General features: G+C 44.5%; 1 protein-coding gene across 1 annotated transcript in view; it reads right to left on the reverse strand.

Moving 5' to 3' along the window:
• DMTF1 (cyclin D binding myb like transcription factor 1) overlaps positions 1–11,113 on the reverse strand; it is a 65,449-nt gene extending 54,336 nt beyond the window's left edge. The window contains exon 1 of the mRNA XM_034765385.1: positions 10,957–11,113. The gene's annotated coding sequence lies outside the window, so the exon portion shown is untranslated. The remainder of the gene's footprint in view (positions 1–10,956) is intronic.
• Positions 11,114–14,493: the final 3,380 nt, after the last annotated feature.

Genomic DNA, 14,493 nt, shown 5'->3' on the forward strand with positions numbered 1-14,493 from the left:
ACAGAGTGCCGCTACAGCCCCTGTATAACCCCTCTCCCCCCTCACCAAGTTCCATAGCCTCCTCACCCAGACGTGTAAGAACGAGGGGGGGGGGTAGAAGGAGGCTCCGTACACCCTCCCATTCCACCCCAGTGGACAGCCCAAGCAAAAGGCTGTCATTTTTTTTAACCTTTTTTTAGTGGCCTTTTCCTTCCCGCCGATCCTCCTCCCAAATCCCACTTGGGTTCTCTCCCTCTTTTTATAATCAATTAATAAAGAATAAATGATTTTTAAAGGAAAGTGACTTTATTTCCTTTGAAAGCAAGCTGGGGGAAGGGGGAGGGTGGGTTCCTTACAGAGAATGAGTCAATAAAGGGGGCGGGTTTTCATGAAGGAGAAACAAACAGAAATTTCACACTGTAGCCTGGCCAGTCATGAAACTGGTTTTCAAAGCTTCTCTGATGCGCAGCGCTTCCTGGTGTGCTCTTCTAATCGCCCTGGTGTCTGGCTGTGCGTAATCAGCAGCCAGGAGATTTGCCTCAGCCTCCCCCCCTGCCATAAAGGTCTCCCCCTTACTTTCACAGAGATTGTGGAGCACACAGCAAGCAGCAATAACAATGGGGATATTGGTTTGGCTGAGGTCTGACCGAGTCAGTAACGATCGCCAGCGACCTTTTAAACGGCCAAATGCACATTCTACCACCATTCTGCACTTGCTCAGCCTGTAGTTCACCAGCTCCTGACTCCTGTCCAGGCTGCCTGTATATGGCTTCATGAGCCATGGCATTAAGGGGTAGGCTGGGTCCCCAAGAATAACTATTGGTATTTCAACATCCCCAATGGTTATTTTCTGGTCCGGGAAGTAAGTACCTTGCTGCAGCCTGAAGACGCGAGCGTCATGAACCCTTCCCAGACAGCCCACGTTGATGTTGGTGAAAAGTCCCTTGTGATCCACAAGTGCTTGCAGCACCATTGAAAAGTACCCCTTGCGGTTTATGTACCCTGGTGCTCCGGTGCCAAGACAGGGATATGGGTTCCATCTATCGCCCCACCACAGTTAGGGAATCCCATTGCAGCAAAGCCATCCACTATGACCTGCACATTTCCCAGAGTCACTACCTTTCATAGCAGCAGCTCAGTGATTGCTTTGGCTACTTGCATCACAGCAGCCCCCACAGTAGATTTGCCCACTCCAAATTGATTCCCGACTGACCGGTAGCTGTCTGGCGTTGCAAGCTTCCACAGGGCTATCGCCACTCGCTTCTCAACTGTGGGGGCTGCTCTCATCTTGGTATTCTGGTGCTTCAGGGCAGGGGACAGCAAGTCACAAAGTTCCATGAAAGTGCCCTTACGCATGCGAAAGTTTCGCAGCCACTGGGAATCGTCCCACACCTGCAACAATATGCGGTCCCACCAGTCTGTGCTTGTTTTCCGGGCCCAGAATCAGTGTTTCATGGATAGAACCTGCCCCATTAACATGACCTCCAAAGCATTCTGTGTCCATGTCCATGTCCTCATCACTCTTGTCGCTGCGCTGCTGTCGCCACCTCCTTCTCTCCTCGTTTTTCTGGTCCTGATTCAGCATAAACTCCACGAGAATGTGCAAGGTGTTTACAATGTTCATGACTGCTGTCTTGAGCTGAGCGGGCTCCATGCTTGCCGTGGTATGGAGTCTGCTTGTTCACCCAGAAAAAAAGGTGCAAAATGGTTGTCTGCCGTTGCTTTCATGGAGGGAGGGGTGAGGCTGTACCCAGAACCACCTGCGACAATGTTTTTTGCCCCATCAGGCACTGGGATCTCAACCCAGAATTCCAATGAGCGGGGGAGACTGCGGGAACTATGGGATAGCTATGGAATAACTACCCATAGTGCAACGCTCCGGAAATCGATGCTAGCCCCAGTACATGGACGCACACCGCCGAATTACTGTGCTTAGCGTGGCCGCATACATTCGACTTTATACAATGTTTCCAAAAAATGCGAATTCTGTAAATTCGGATTAATCCCGTAGTGTAGACATACCCCATAAGAGAAGTTAATAAAGCTTGGGACAGCCTCTCCTCCCACTGAAATATCAGCATGGGTACCTTCAGAGTCAGCTAAAGATGATGCTACAGAAACCATCAGAGTTCCCAGCTACTCCCTATCTACCACAAAACCCCCATGGAGCCCAATCCCCATTGAGTCACAAGACAAGACAGGATTATGCAATGAAGGTAGCACTCCCCAACGTAAACCCCAGACCCAGCAGAATACCACGCTTGTTGCCAAACGTCTTACCCCTGAGAATGATGTATGCCAAAGTCAAGGTTAAAGAGAAGAGATGGGGAGACACCGACTTGAGGCACAGATCTTCTAGAGAAAATTATGTTGGTGATGGTGTTTTGGTTTTTTACTAACTTTCAGTTTCATCCCTATTTGAGGTTTAGCACATTTGAAATCATAATTTCTGATCTTCGGTAACAATGGCCTGATTTAAAGAGCACTGAAGTCAATGGAAAGACTCCCATTGACTTCAAAAGGCTTTGGATCAGGGCCCAGTAGCAAAACTATTATTGAGAAGCAACTTGAAAGGAAAATCAAAGCTGAATATCATGAAACACTTCCAGTCAGTGCACTCTTTTAGACTATGGATTAAAGGGTGATGGGAAAGTGAGGGAAACTCTTTCGAGATAGAGTAACTCCTCTTAAAGTCGTCCCGGTTAACGTTGTTTCGATGTTAAGTTGCTGATCAACTAGGGAACATGCTCGTTTAAAGTTGTGAAATGCTCCCTTCTAACGTCTTTGGCAGCCGCCTGTTTTGTCCACTGCTTGCAGGAAGAGCAGCTAGCTGGTGGGTGGTTGGAACCAGGGTGGACCAGCAGCTCCCCTATCAGCTCCCCTAAGTTCCAAGTGCAGCAGCTGCCTGAAGTTCAGCTGTGTCCCTCCCCCCACTGCCATGTGCTGCTTCTGCCTTGGAGCTGCTCCCAGAGACTCCTGCTTGAAGTACGGGGGGAGGGGGAAGAGGAGGACTAATATCAGGGTGTCTCCCCCTTCCCCCTGCTCCTGCACCCCGCTTACCCCATCTTCCATAGAACGGGGGGAGGGGAGAAACACACTACAGAGGGAGCTTCTATGCAGTAGCTGCTGTCTCAGGAGATCTCAGCAAGCTGATTTAATTAACAAGGCAGTGTACTTAAGCCTGGGGTCAGCTACTTAAAGGGGAAATGCGCATTTTTCTCACACACAGGGTATGTGTTTCTGTCTGCCCTTCCTCCTTTCCTGCTGCCTCTGAGTGTGAGAGTTAACCCTTTAGGGTTCAGTCAATTGCTAGTTCATTTAGCAGTGATGCATTCCCTGGAAAATATCCCACCCTCTAACTCCTCCACCTCAATCAAACTTCACAATCATCATCACTGTGTACCAGTATTAAATTGTTTGTTTAAAACTTATAGAGAGAGTGTGTGTGGTTAGTCTTTTTTTCTGGTGAAAATTTTTTCCCTGGAACCTAATCCCCCCATTTACATTAATTCTTATGGGGAAATTGGATTCACTTAACATCATTTTGCTTAAAGTCGCATTTTTCAGGAACATAACTATAATGTTAAGTGAGGAGTTCCTGTATGTACATTTAGACAGAGACAATAGAGTGCAAGTGTGTACATACCCACAGGCATGAGGTAGCTAATTTAACAGAAATTCAAGATTAAACAATTCTGAAAAATTGTTTATTTAATAAACAGCTTTCAGAACTTTAATGACTACTTTTTTAAACCTTATGCTAAGTTCCTCTGTTTGATATTCTCAGATACTATAGGAATGGGTACATTATAATTGAATAATGACCCCAACAGACAATTCACTGACAGACTACCATTCTTATGCAGAACACAGCAGAGTGCAGAGAGCTGCTGCAGGAGCTCTCTAACGAAGACTTCATTGATACTGATTGCAGGGAAAACATTCCTCCTGGAGGTCTTCAATTTATCACGACGACTGTTGAATCTTACCATTGGCACTACACCACAGTTAAGGTTCCTTCAGCACACACGCAACATAAATCTCTTCCAACACAAAAACTACTTCCATCCACAATCCATTTACTCAAAAAAGTCAAATACACAAACAATCATGGCCCTATCATTATTTCTGATAATCTACAATTTTGATATTACCAACATACAATTTCCCTATTTCCAAAACAACTTTTTTAGTCTCTCATACAGTTTGCTACACTGCTCATCCTTTTATGCATGCTCCATAAACAAACTTAAGAAATCTGAGTACATATTGTGTTTGATGGTGTGTGCTATGTGGAAGGGTGTAGGTTTGTACTAGAAGATTATCCCCCGAACATTATATTAAGGGGAATAGTGTGAATATTTATTATGAGTGGTTGTGAAGACAGATAGTATGTGAATGGTTTGGATCCTAATGTTCCCTAAAGGAGTGATTTCCTACATTTTTATGGATTGCTTTGTTAGGAAGTGCACCTGAACAATCTTTGCTGTAAATTAAAAATCATATGGGATTTCACAGAATTCTGTATGAAACCGAACACATTGTGTGGGTTAAACAATGCTTATGGGCAGACTGTTTTAATGTTTTTTTCTTAATATGGATAGTAAAGATTCAGGGATTATTGTTCATAGTAGCTAGGACCTCACACTTGTTAAGGCAACTCCCATCCGTTCATGTATTTATACCTGCTCCTGTATTTTTCAATCCATGCATCTGATTCGTTCTAGCCCACGAAAGCTTAAGCCCAAATAAATTTGTTAGTCTCTAACGTGCCACAGGGACTCCTCGTGTTTTTTGCTGAAACTACACAGTGCAGTAATATTTAACCTATTTCAGAAAATTATAAGGTGTACAGAGGGTTCCCCTAATCTCTGACAATGCTGATTTTACATTAAATTATCAAAATTGTGAACTGTGATTTTCAGTAACAAAAGTTCTATAGTGCTCTCTGGGTACATCTATACTGGTTCGGCGGCAAGCAATCGATCTTCTGGGATCGATTTATCGCGTCTTGTCTAGACGTGATAAATCGATCCCGGAAGTGCTCGCCCTCGACGCCGGTAATCCTACTCCGCGAGAGGAGTAGGCGGAGTTGACGGGGGAGCCTGCCTGCCGCGTGTGGACCCGCGGTAAGTACCTTTAAGTTCGAACTAAGATACTTCGACTTCAGCTACGTTATTCACGTAGCTGAAGTTGCGTATCTTAGTTCGAACTGGGGGCTTAGTGTGGAACAGCCCTCAGTCATGAGACTGCACTATGTAACTGTACTGGGACTAAAGCAAGTTCTATGGAAACTGTTTTTATGCACTCATTATTGGATCTAATGCTTAGTCTGAACTAATTTAAGAAGAAATATTAAGCAGCAAATGAACAAAGCAGTGGCAATTGCTCTCTACCTAACTTGATTTCAGATCTAGTCCTCCCTGTCAAGTGCCACAAATGGGTCCTTTTTCAATGGATCCACACTGCTAATTTCACTGGGTAAAAATGTATTCCTTTTTAAAGTTTGATTTCTTGCTATTAGATACAGTGAAATTAAACTGGAGCAACGACATTGGAATTGATAGGACATCAGTGTAGTTATTCAAGACTATCACCATTGTAACCAAGATTATAAGTAGGGCTGTCAAGCGATTAAAAAAATTAATCACGCAATTAAAAAAAAATCATGTGATTAATAATAATAGAATACCATTTATTTAAATATTTTTGGATGTTTTGTACATTTTCAAATATATTGATTTCAATTACAACACAGAATACCAAGTGTACAGTGCTCACTTTTATATTTATGACTAAAATATTTGCACTCTAAAAAAAATTTTATTTTTTCAATTAATCTAATACAAGTACTGTAGTGTAATCTCATTTTCATAAAAGTTGAACTTACAAATGTTGAATCATCTACAAAAAAAGTTACTAGAATCCAAAATAAAACAATGTAAAACTTTAGCGCCTACAAGTCCATTCAGTCCTACTTCTTGTTCAGCCAATTGCCCAAACAAGTTTGTTTAGATTTGTAGGAGATAATGCTGCGCGCTTCTTGTTTACAATGTCACAGGCGTTCGCATGGCATTGTTGTAGCCGGTGTCGCAAGATATTTTTGTGCCAGAAGCGATAGAGATTCATATGTCCCTTCATGCTTCAACCACCATTCCAGAGGACATGCGTCCATGCAGACGATGGGTTCTGCTTGATAATGATCCGATGCATGTTCATTTTCATCATCTGAGTCAGATGCCACCAGCAGAAGGTTGATTTTCTTTATTGGTGGTTGGGTTCTGTAGTTTCCGCATCAAAGCGTTGCTCTTTTACGACTTCTGAAAGCATGCTCCACACCTCGTCCCTCTCAGATTTTAGAAGCCACTTCAGCTTCTTAAACCTTGGGTCGATTGCTGTAGCTATCTTTAGAAATCTCACATTGGTGACCTCTTTGCATTTTGTCAAATCTGCAGTGAAAGTATTCTTAAAACAAACATGGGCTGGGTCGTCATCTGAGACTGCTATAACATGAAATATATGGCAGTACGCGGGTAAAAGACTAGAAGACATACAATTCTCCCCCAAGGAATTCAATCACAAATTTAATTAATGCCTTGTTTTAAAAAAAGCGTCATCAGCATGGAAGCACTTCCTCTGGAATGGTGGCCGAGGCATGAAGAGGTATATGTACGTTTAGCATATCTGGCACGTAAATATCTTGCAATGCTAGTTACAACAGTGCCATGTGAAAACCTGTTCTCACTTTCACATGACATTGTAAATAAGTAGTGGACAGCATTATCTCCCGTAAATGTAAACAAATTTGTTTCTCTTGTTAGTGATTGGCTAAACAAGAAATAGGACTGAGTGAAACTATAAGCTCTAAAGTTTTACATTGTTTTGTTTTTGAGTGGAGTTATATAACAAAAAAATGTTTATTTGTAAGTTGCACTTTCACGATAGAGATAGCACTACAGTACTTGTATGAGGTGAATTGAAAAATGGTATTTCTTTTAAAAAGAACAAGGAGTACTTGTAGCACCTTAGAGACTAACAAATTTATTTGAGCATAAGCTTTTGTGGGCTAAAACCCACTTCATCGGATGCATGCAGTGGAAAATACAGTAGGACGATATATAATATACACAGAGGACATGAAAAAATGGGTGTTGCCATACTAACTATAACAAAAGTAATCCGTTCAGATAGGCTATCATCAGGAGGAGGAAAAAAAACTTTTGTAGTGATAAACAGGATGGCCTATTTCAAACTGTTGACAAGAAGGTGTGAGTAACAGTAGGGGAAAAATTAGCATGGGGAAATAGGTTTTACTTTGTGTAATGACCCCATCCATTCCCAGTCTTTATTCAGGTCTAATTTAATGGTGGCCAGTTTGCAAATTAATTCCAATTCTGCAGTTTCTCGTTGGAGTCTGTTTTTGAAGTTTTTTTCCTGGAGTACTGCAACTTTGAAGTCTGTAAGCGAGTGACCAGGGAGGTTGAAGTGTTCTCTGACTGTTTTTTGAATGTTATAATTCTTGATGTCTGATTTGTGTCCATTTATTCTTTTGCGTAGAGGCTCTCCAGTTTGGCCAATGTACATGGCAGAGGGGCATTGCTGGCACATGATCATTTTAACAGTGCAAATATTTGTAATAAAAATATGAAGTGAGCACTTTACACTTTGTATTCTGTTTCTGAGTGGTAGCCGTGTTAGTCTGTATCAGCCAAAACAACGAGGAGTCCTTGTGGCATCTTAGAGACTAACAAATTTATTTGGACATAAACTTTTGTGGGCTAAAAGGACTCCTCATTTTTATATTCTATGTTGTAACTGAAATCGATATATTTGAACATGTAGAAAAACAACCAAAAATATTTAATACATTTCAAGTGGTATTCTATTGTTTAGCAGTTCGATTAAAACTGCGATTAATCGTGATTAATTTTTTTTAATTGCGTGAGTTAACCTGTGATTAAGCGACAGCCCTAATTATAACACAAACTACAACACCTTGTACTTTAAAGCTATATCAACTCTTTTGAGGTGTTCTGAATGTGTTTTCATTAAAAAGTCAGTAAGTTAATAAATACATATACAGTCATAATCAGCAGGTTTCACTGGTCACCTGGCACACATTTGGAAGTTATTTCATAAACAAGATGACTTCTCGCTCACAATGGCTGCTTCTGGTTGTCCAAATAGCATATGTTGCAGTAACAGCAAAATTAGACCCAGCAGTTAAGTATTTCACATTCAAAAAAATCTGTCACAAAGAAATCTTCTTAAATAGTTGCTAAAGGGGGGAAAAAAACAGCCCAAACACAGATGCCACGTAAGAGGTTTTCTATGGAAATTCAGTCTATATGTCACGATTTATTTTAAATTATTTTAAATGAAGTCGACTGAGTTCAAAAGCAACATTTATAGCAAACATTTATACAGATGGGTTATCATAAGAGATAGAAGGTACAGTAGACACACGTTGGAACAAACTGTTCTCATTTACACCAGCATGCATTGACGACTTCATGAAGTCAAAGAAGGAATGAGAAGAGATGAATTATCAATATGAGGAGAGATTAACAAAACTGGGACTTTTCAGCTTGGAAAAGAGACACATGATAGAGGTCTACAAAATCATGACAGGTGTGGAGAAAGTAAATGAGGAAGTATTTACTCCTTTTCCTAACACAAAAACTAGGTGTCACCAAATGAAATTAATAGACAGCAGGTTTAAAACAAACAAAAGCAAGTATTTCTTCAGACAACACACAGTGAACCCATGGATCTCTTTACCTGAGGATATTGTGAAGGCCAAGACTATAGAAGGGTTCGAAAAAGCTATTAGTCAGGATGGCAGGGATGGTGCCAAAAGTTGGGAACGGGCGACAGGGATGGATCACTTGACGATTACCTGTTCTATTCACTCCCCCCGAAGCACCTGGCATTGGCCACCATCGGAAGACAAGACTGGGCTAGATGGACTATTGGTCTGACCCAATATGGCCGCTCTTATGAGGTATTCAAGATGTACTGGTGTGCCCGTACAGTTTTATTCAACCAATGCAATATGAAGTGGAGAGCATACCTTCATCCGTCATATGGAACAATGGAAAATTGGACCACAGGCCATTTCTGAGGTTCTCAAAAACTACTGGGATAGGTGTGGATAAAAAGCTTGATAGATTGGTATACACTAATAAACACTAAAGAAAAAGCATTTAAATTCCATCTCTTTATTAATGTTCGAAATTGTCTCTTCACCTTTAGATACACTGGCAAATATTAATGTATTATGAAATATGAAAAGTTGTTCAGTATTATACCTACTGTAATTATAATGGAAAGCCATAGCTCTAATGCTTTGAGAGGCACAGCTGAACATACGAATTAACTTCTATAAATAAGAAGAGTGCTGTGACCTATGTTGAAATATTGACACAAATGGTTAATATTTCAGCCCTGATCCTACAACTGTCTCTGCAGGAAGCCAGTTTCAGGTTCCAGCCCTTATAACTGTTGCAAGATCCACACTTCTGTGGGGTATTACTGATTCAGCTGATAGTCCTATTATTTACAGTACCAACTATAAATAATTTGATTTTATTGGACAACACAAATGTTTACAAAGAAGAAAGGGTTTTTATATTTATAAAGTTCAGATGGCATATGCCATCCAAACTCCAGTGTTTTTTTGTTACAGTTATCTTCATCTATATGGCAAAGTCATTGTCAATCTGTATCTTTTTACTTTGTTATGAAGACACTTCGCCACATCTTTCATGTTTGTAAGATGATTATTACCTGAATATTGTCAATATATCAAACTACACATTACATTGTCAGTAAGTTTGTCAATAAATAACCTTTATCAGGTTATATGAATGTCCTTATCTACTTCTAACTGGGAACTAAAATTTCAGTAACTCTCTGTCAGTGTACAGTATAATTTGCTGTAGTTTCTTTGAATTGCTTAATGAGATGCGGTGTGAGGAATATACTTGCATTTACCGTGAATTTATTTATTATGCATCATCATAGCCAGAACTCATGACACAACTAAAACAAAGCACAATTACTTCCATAAAACAGGGATACATATGTTCTAACAGGATGCATTATGTTGTATGGCTAATGCATAACTATCAAGGTAGTTGAAAAAAATAAGTTCTCGCCATTTTCCATATTTAAGTGAAAATCCTCACTTCGTAAATTTCCTCTTTCAGAAACCTACTCTAACAACCCACTGCCAAAATAAACCCAATCCCAAATCATGTCACCTACCAGAATAAAAGCCCATGCATTTTAAATACACCAGACCCAGGAAAGGAGAAAGGTTACACATCCCTCATGCTTTGCAGCTGGGCTTTGAACATTTAAACACATGGGTTTAAAAAACTAAGAAAAAGGCCAAACCCATTTTTTTTTAAAGCGCAAATAATTCACAAGCGCCTCTCCCCCGCACAATGCGTCTCCTCTGGGCCGCTTTCACGCCCATACGTTTTAAAACCCCTTGGCATTGTCCAGGTTATATTTCACCGGCTTCGCCATTGTCACTGTGTTGTAGTTGCAATAATCACGCCCCCGCCCCCCCGTGGCAATCACGCCCACATGTGCACCAGCTCCTCCCTCCTGGCGAGGAGTTACAGCCCCATGGGGGAGGGGCTGCTCCCCCACACTCCCTGCTGGGGGGGGGGGGGGGGCCGCCTCTGCCCCCGGGCCAGGCTCCCGCTGCTCCCCGCCCGGCAGCGCCGCCATTTGGTCCCAGTCTAGCTCCGGCGCCATTTTCCTGTCTCCGCCGCTTCTTCTCGCCCGGCTGCGGCGGCGGCAGCTGAGGCCGCGGCGCGCCCCGCTCCCTAGCCCCGCCAGTGAGCGGAAGGGGGGCGATGGGGGCTGAGCCGCTCCCGCCCCGCCACCGGGCTCGCCCGCCGCGCCGCGCCCCGCAGCCGGCTGCTCCCGGCCCCGGCAGCCCGCGGCTCCCCTCGCACTTACTTCCTGTTTTGGGTCCGGGCACTTGAGAAACCAGGATGGAGACTCTGAAGTACCAGGATGGAGGCGCCGAGAGCGGCAGCGAGCGGGGGAGGCAGCAGCGGGGCCGGGGCGCAGGCAGCCAGCGAGCCGCCGGAAGAGCCTCCGCCGCCCCGCCCACCGGCTTCCGCCAAGGCGCGGCGCCACAAAGCTCACGGAGCTGGGCGGCCTGGGGGAGAGCGCGAGAAAAGTCACACCATCCCCACCTGGGTGCCCTGCTGAGGGGAGATTCTATCTCAGTGGCTCTCAAACTTTTGTACTGGTGACCCCTTTCACACAGCAAACCTATTCCTTGGGGGAGAATTGTATGTCTCCTAGTCTATTTTAGCTGCATACTGCCATATATTTCATGTTATAGCAAAGATTCGGGGATTATTGTTCATAGTAGCTAGGACCTCACACTTGTTAAGGCAACTCCCATCCGTTCATGTATTTATACCTGCTCCTTTATTTTTCAATCCATGCATCTGCTTCGGGCAGGGCTACAGGGGGGTGCGGCAGGGGTTGGCTGGAGACAGGGCCGGGGGTGTGGCAGGGGCTGGCTGCAGGCAGCAGCAGGGCAGGAGGTGCGGGGCTGGTGCGGGCAGGACTGGGGTGCAGGGCTGGCTGCGGGCAGGGGGTGCGGGGCTGGCTGGGGACAGACTGGCTGCGGGCAGGGCAGGGAGTGCGGGGCTGGTGCGGGCAGAGGGTGCGGATACAGCCCACCCTGTACGGTAAGTGCCCCCTCCTCTTCCCTCCCCCACCGGGGTAGCAGCAGCAGCCCGGGGCTCCCCTGTTTCCACCGCCCCGGCTCTTTAAATAGCCCCCGAGCCCTGGGCTGCTGCTGCTACCCCTGGGTTAGCGGCGGGGCTCCAGCGGCTATTTAAAAGGCCGGGGCGGTAGAAGCAACGGGAGCCCCGGACTTTTTAAATAGCCCCCAGAGCCCCGCAGCCACACCCCAGGGTTCCAGCAGTGGGGCTCTGGTGGCAATTTAAAGGGCCTGGGGCTCCAGCCCCTGCTGGGAGCCCCAGGCCCTTTAAATTGCCCCCTGGGGAAGCCGGGCCACCCAGGTACAGAACACCAGCTCTTGCCGGTACGCCATACCGGGGCTTGGACTTGGGGCCCTCTTAGGGAGCGGGGCCCGATTCAGGGGAATTGGTTGAATTGGCCTAAAGCCGGCCCTGTTCCCCACCCAACCCCTGGGTGCATAGGTGCTGGAACTAGGGGTGATGCTGTGGTTTCCAGCATATACAGAGTTTACAGTTTGGTTCAATAGGTCTCTGCACCACCACTGTACAAATTGTTCCCTTACCACTAACCAATGTGCAGAGGTGCTGGAACAGTTTTTCTAGTGGGGGTGCTAAGAGCCATTGAACCAAACTGTAAACCCTGTATATAATGGAAACCACTTCAAGCCTGGGGGTGCTGCAGCACCCCCTATACCACTAGTTCCATCACCTATGAAGTTGCCTGTTGGCAAGATGGTGCTTTTAAGTGCCTTGATTCTTGGCAAAAGTCACTGCATTTCTCCTTGTTTAACTGAGATCAGAATATGCCCCTTAAAATTTGCCCTTGATCAATAAAGGAAGGGGAACATTTCAGACAAACTCTCATCTCTTTCCAGAGGAAACTTTTTTTCCTGGTGCTATGTAAGAATTATGGAAATACTGGACTTCAGCTCTCCAGGAAGTCATCATAGAGCCTGATTCTCCCCTCATGTGGACTTGCATAGATCAGGACTAACTCCATGGAGATTCATGGGACTATGCTAGTGAAAAAAGTGATGTATATCCATTTTCTGTCAGTGCTGTCCCATTTCATAGACTCATGCATTTCCCTCTTCACACTTGTACTGTACTGGTGCATCGGGTTCCTTATCTAATACAGTGGAACCTCGCTGTTTGGCTTTAATGACTGGAGGACCTACGGTGAATGAGTGAATTTTGCAAATTAGTAATGAAACAGATACAACACAAAGCCAGCCAAAGGACTGGATCCAAAACTGTGTTTTGTTCATTTAGTTTGTATCTATGTAGCTTAATTATTTAGGAGAATCCTGTATGGTACTTCATAATGGGCTCATTCCTGCAATTCCTACTTACTGTGTAGTTCCTTTGAGGACAGTGGGACGACTTGTATGAATAAAGACTATTTGCACCCATGAAAATGGGCTGCAGGATCTGCCCCATTGTACTAAGTGTCCTGTAATATATTCAGTAAAAGGAAAATGAGACTCCACTATGGCGCTTTGAGGGAATGGGGGAGAGATCACATTTGTTTTGTGTGAATTATAAAATGTGCAAATTAGCTAGATTCTGCTCTTCTCTTCTCACTGTGTCTCAGAGGGGCTTTAAAACTAAGCATTTTTACTTGTCAAAGAGAATTCTCTTTGTCTCCATTTAGTGAATTGTAAGATGGGGATAATATCACATCATGTCTTGTAAGGGTGTTAAAAGGCTTCATTAATGTTTGTTAAGCTTCACATAGCTTGGCAAGAAGAGGATCAGGGAAGGGTTATGCACTGGATATATTGTTATCTGGATCCAGCAGTCAAAAACTAGAGGTGTCTGCTAATCCAGAAGGGAAGATCTAGTTTGTAATTGTTAGGTTCCCAAATTTCCTCAGTCATTTTCTGCTTCAGTAACATTATTTCTCTGTAAATATTTCGTGGTTATGGTAGCAGAGGTAGCAATGCAATAGGTACAGTTAAGGGCAGAGGTGGAAGTAGGGTGACCAAACAGCAAATGTGAAAAATCGGGATGGGGGTGGGGGGTAATAGGAGCCTATATAAGAAAAAGTCCCAAAAATTGGGACTGTCCCTATAAAACCGGGACATCTGGTCACCCTAGGTGGAAGTGAGTTGGTATCAGCTGGTACGGCGTACCGGTAAGAACCCGCACCGGCCTGTACACAGCCCACATTAAAGCACTGCCGCGGCAAAGGACCCTGCAGCACTTTAACATCCCTGCCCCTCTTGTCCCTGCTCGGCCGCCGATGGGCAGGGAAGGGAGCAGCTGCCCTGGGGCCGGTGATTTAAAAGGGCCCGGGGCTCTGGACAGTGCTGCCACTACCACGCTGTTGCTGGCACAGAGGGCCCGAGGGGGGCAACAGCGGGGTTCGTTGCCCGGTGTGCTTCGCGCCAATGAACACACCAGGGTGGAGAAGCAGACAAAGTTTATTCAAGAGCTCTGAATAGGCACTAGGAGACCAGCATGTCTCAAATCAAGCGTGCTGATACAAGCAGTTTTTCCCTTTTTATCCTCTTTTTTCCTTCCCTACCTCCCCCGCCTTCCTCCCCCTGCAGCAGTTACATTAAATGACCTTGGCTGTGTAGCTTGTTCGCAATGTTCCCTTCTGCAAGTTATTTTGTCCTTCAGCTAGAAGCATGTAGGTTCCCCTTATCACTACCGCTTTCCAGCTGCTGGCCTTTGAGGTTATAAAGTTTAACATGGAGGGGCTTTGGTTCACTTTGGCCTAGAGCGGGGGGGCTTCACTGACTCTCGTGGTCTTCCACCCCCCCGA

The sequence above is a fragment of the Trachemys scripta genome, chromosome 1 (genome assembly GCF_013100865.1).
Source record: "Trachemys scripta elegans isolate TJP31775 chromosome 1, CAS_Tse_1.0, whole genome shotgun sequence".
NCBI classification, from domain to species: Eukaryota; Metazoa; Chordata; order Testudines; family Emydidae; genus Trachemys; species Trachemys scripta.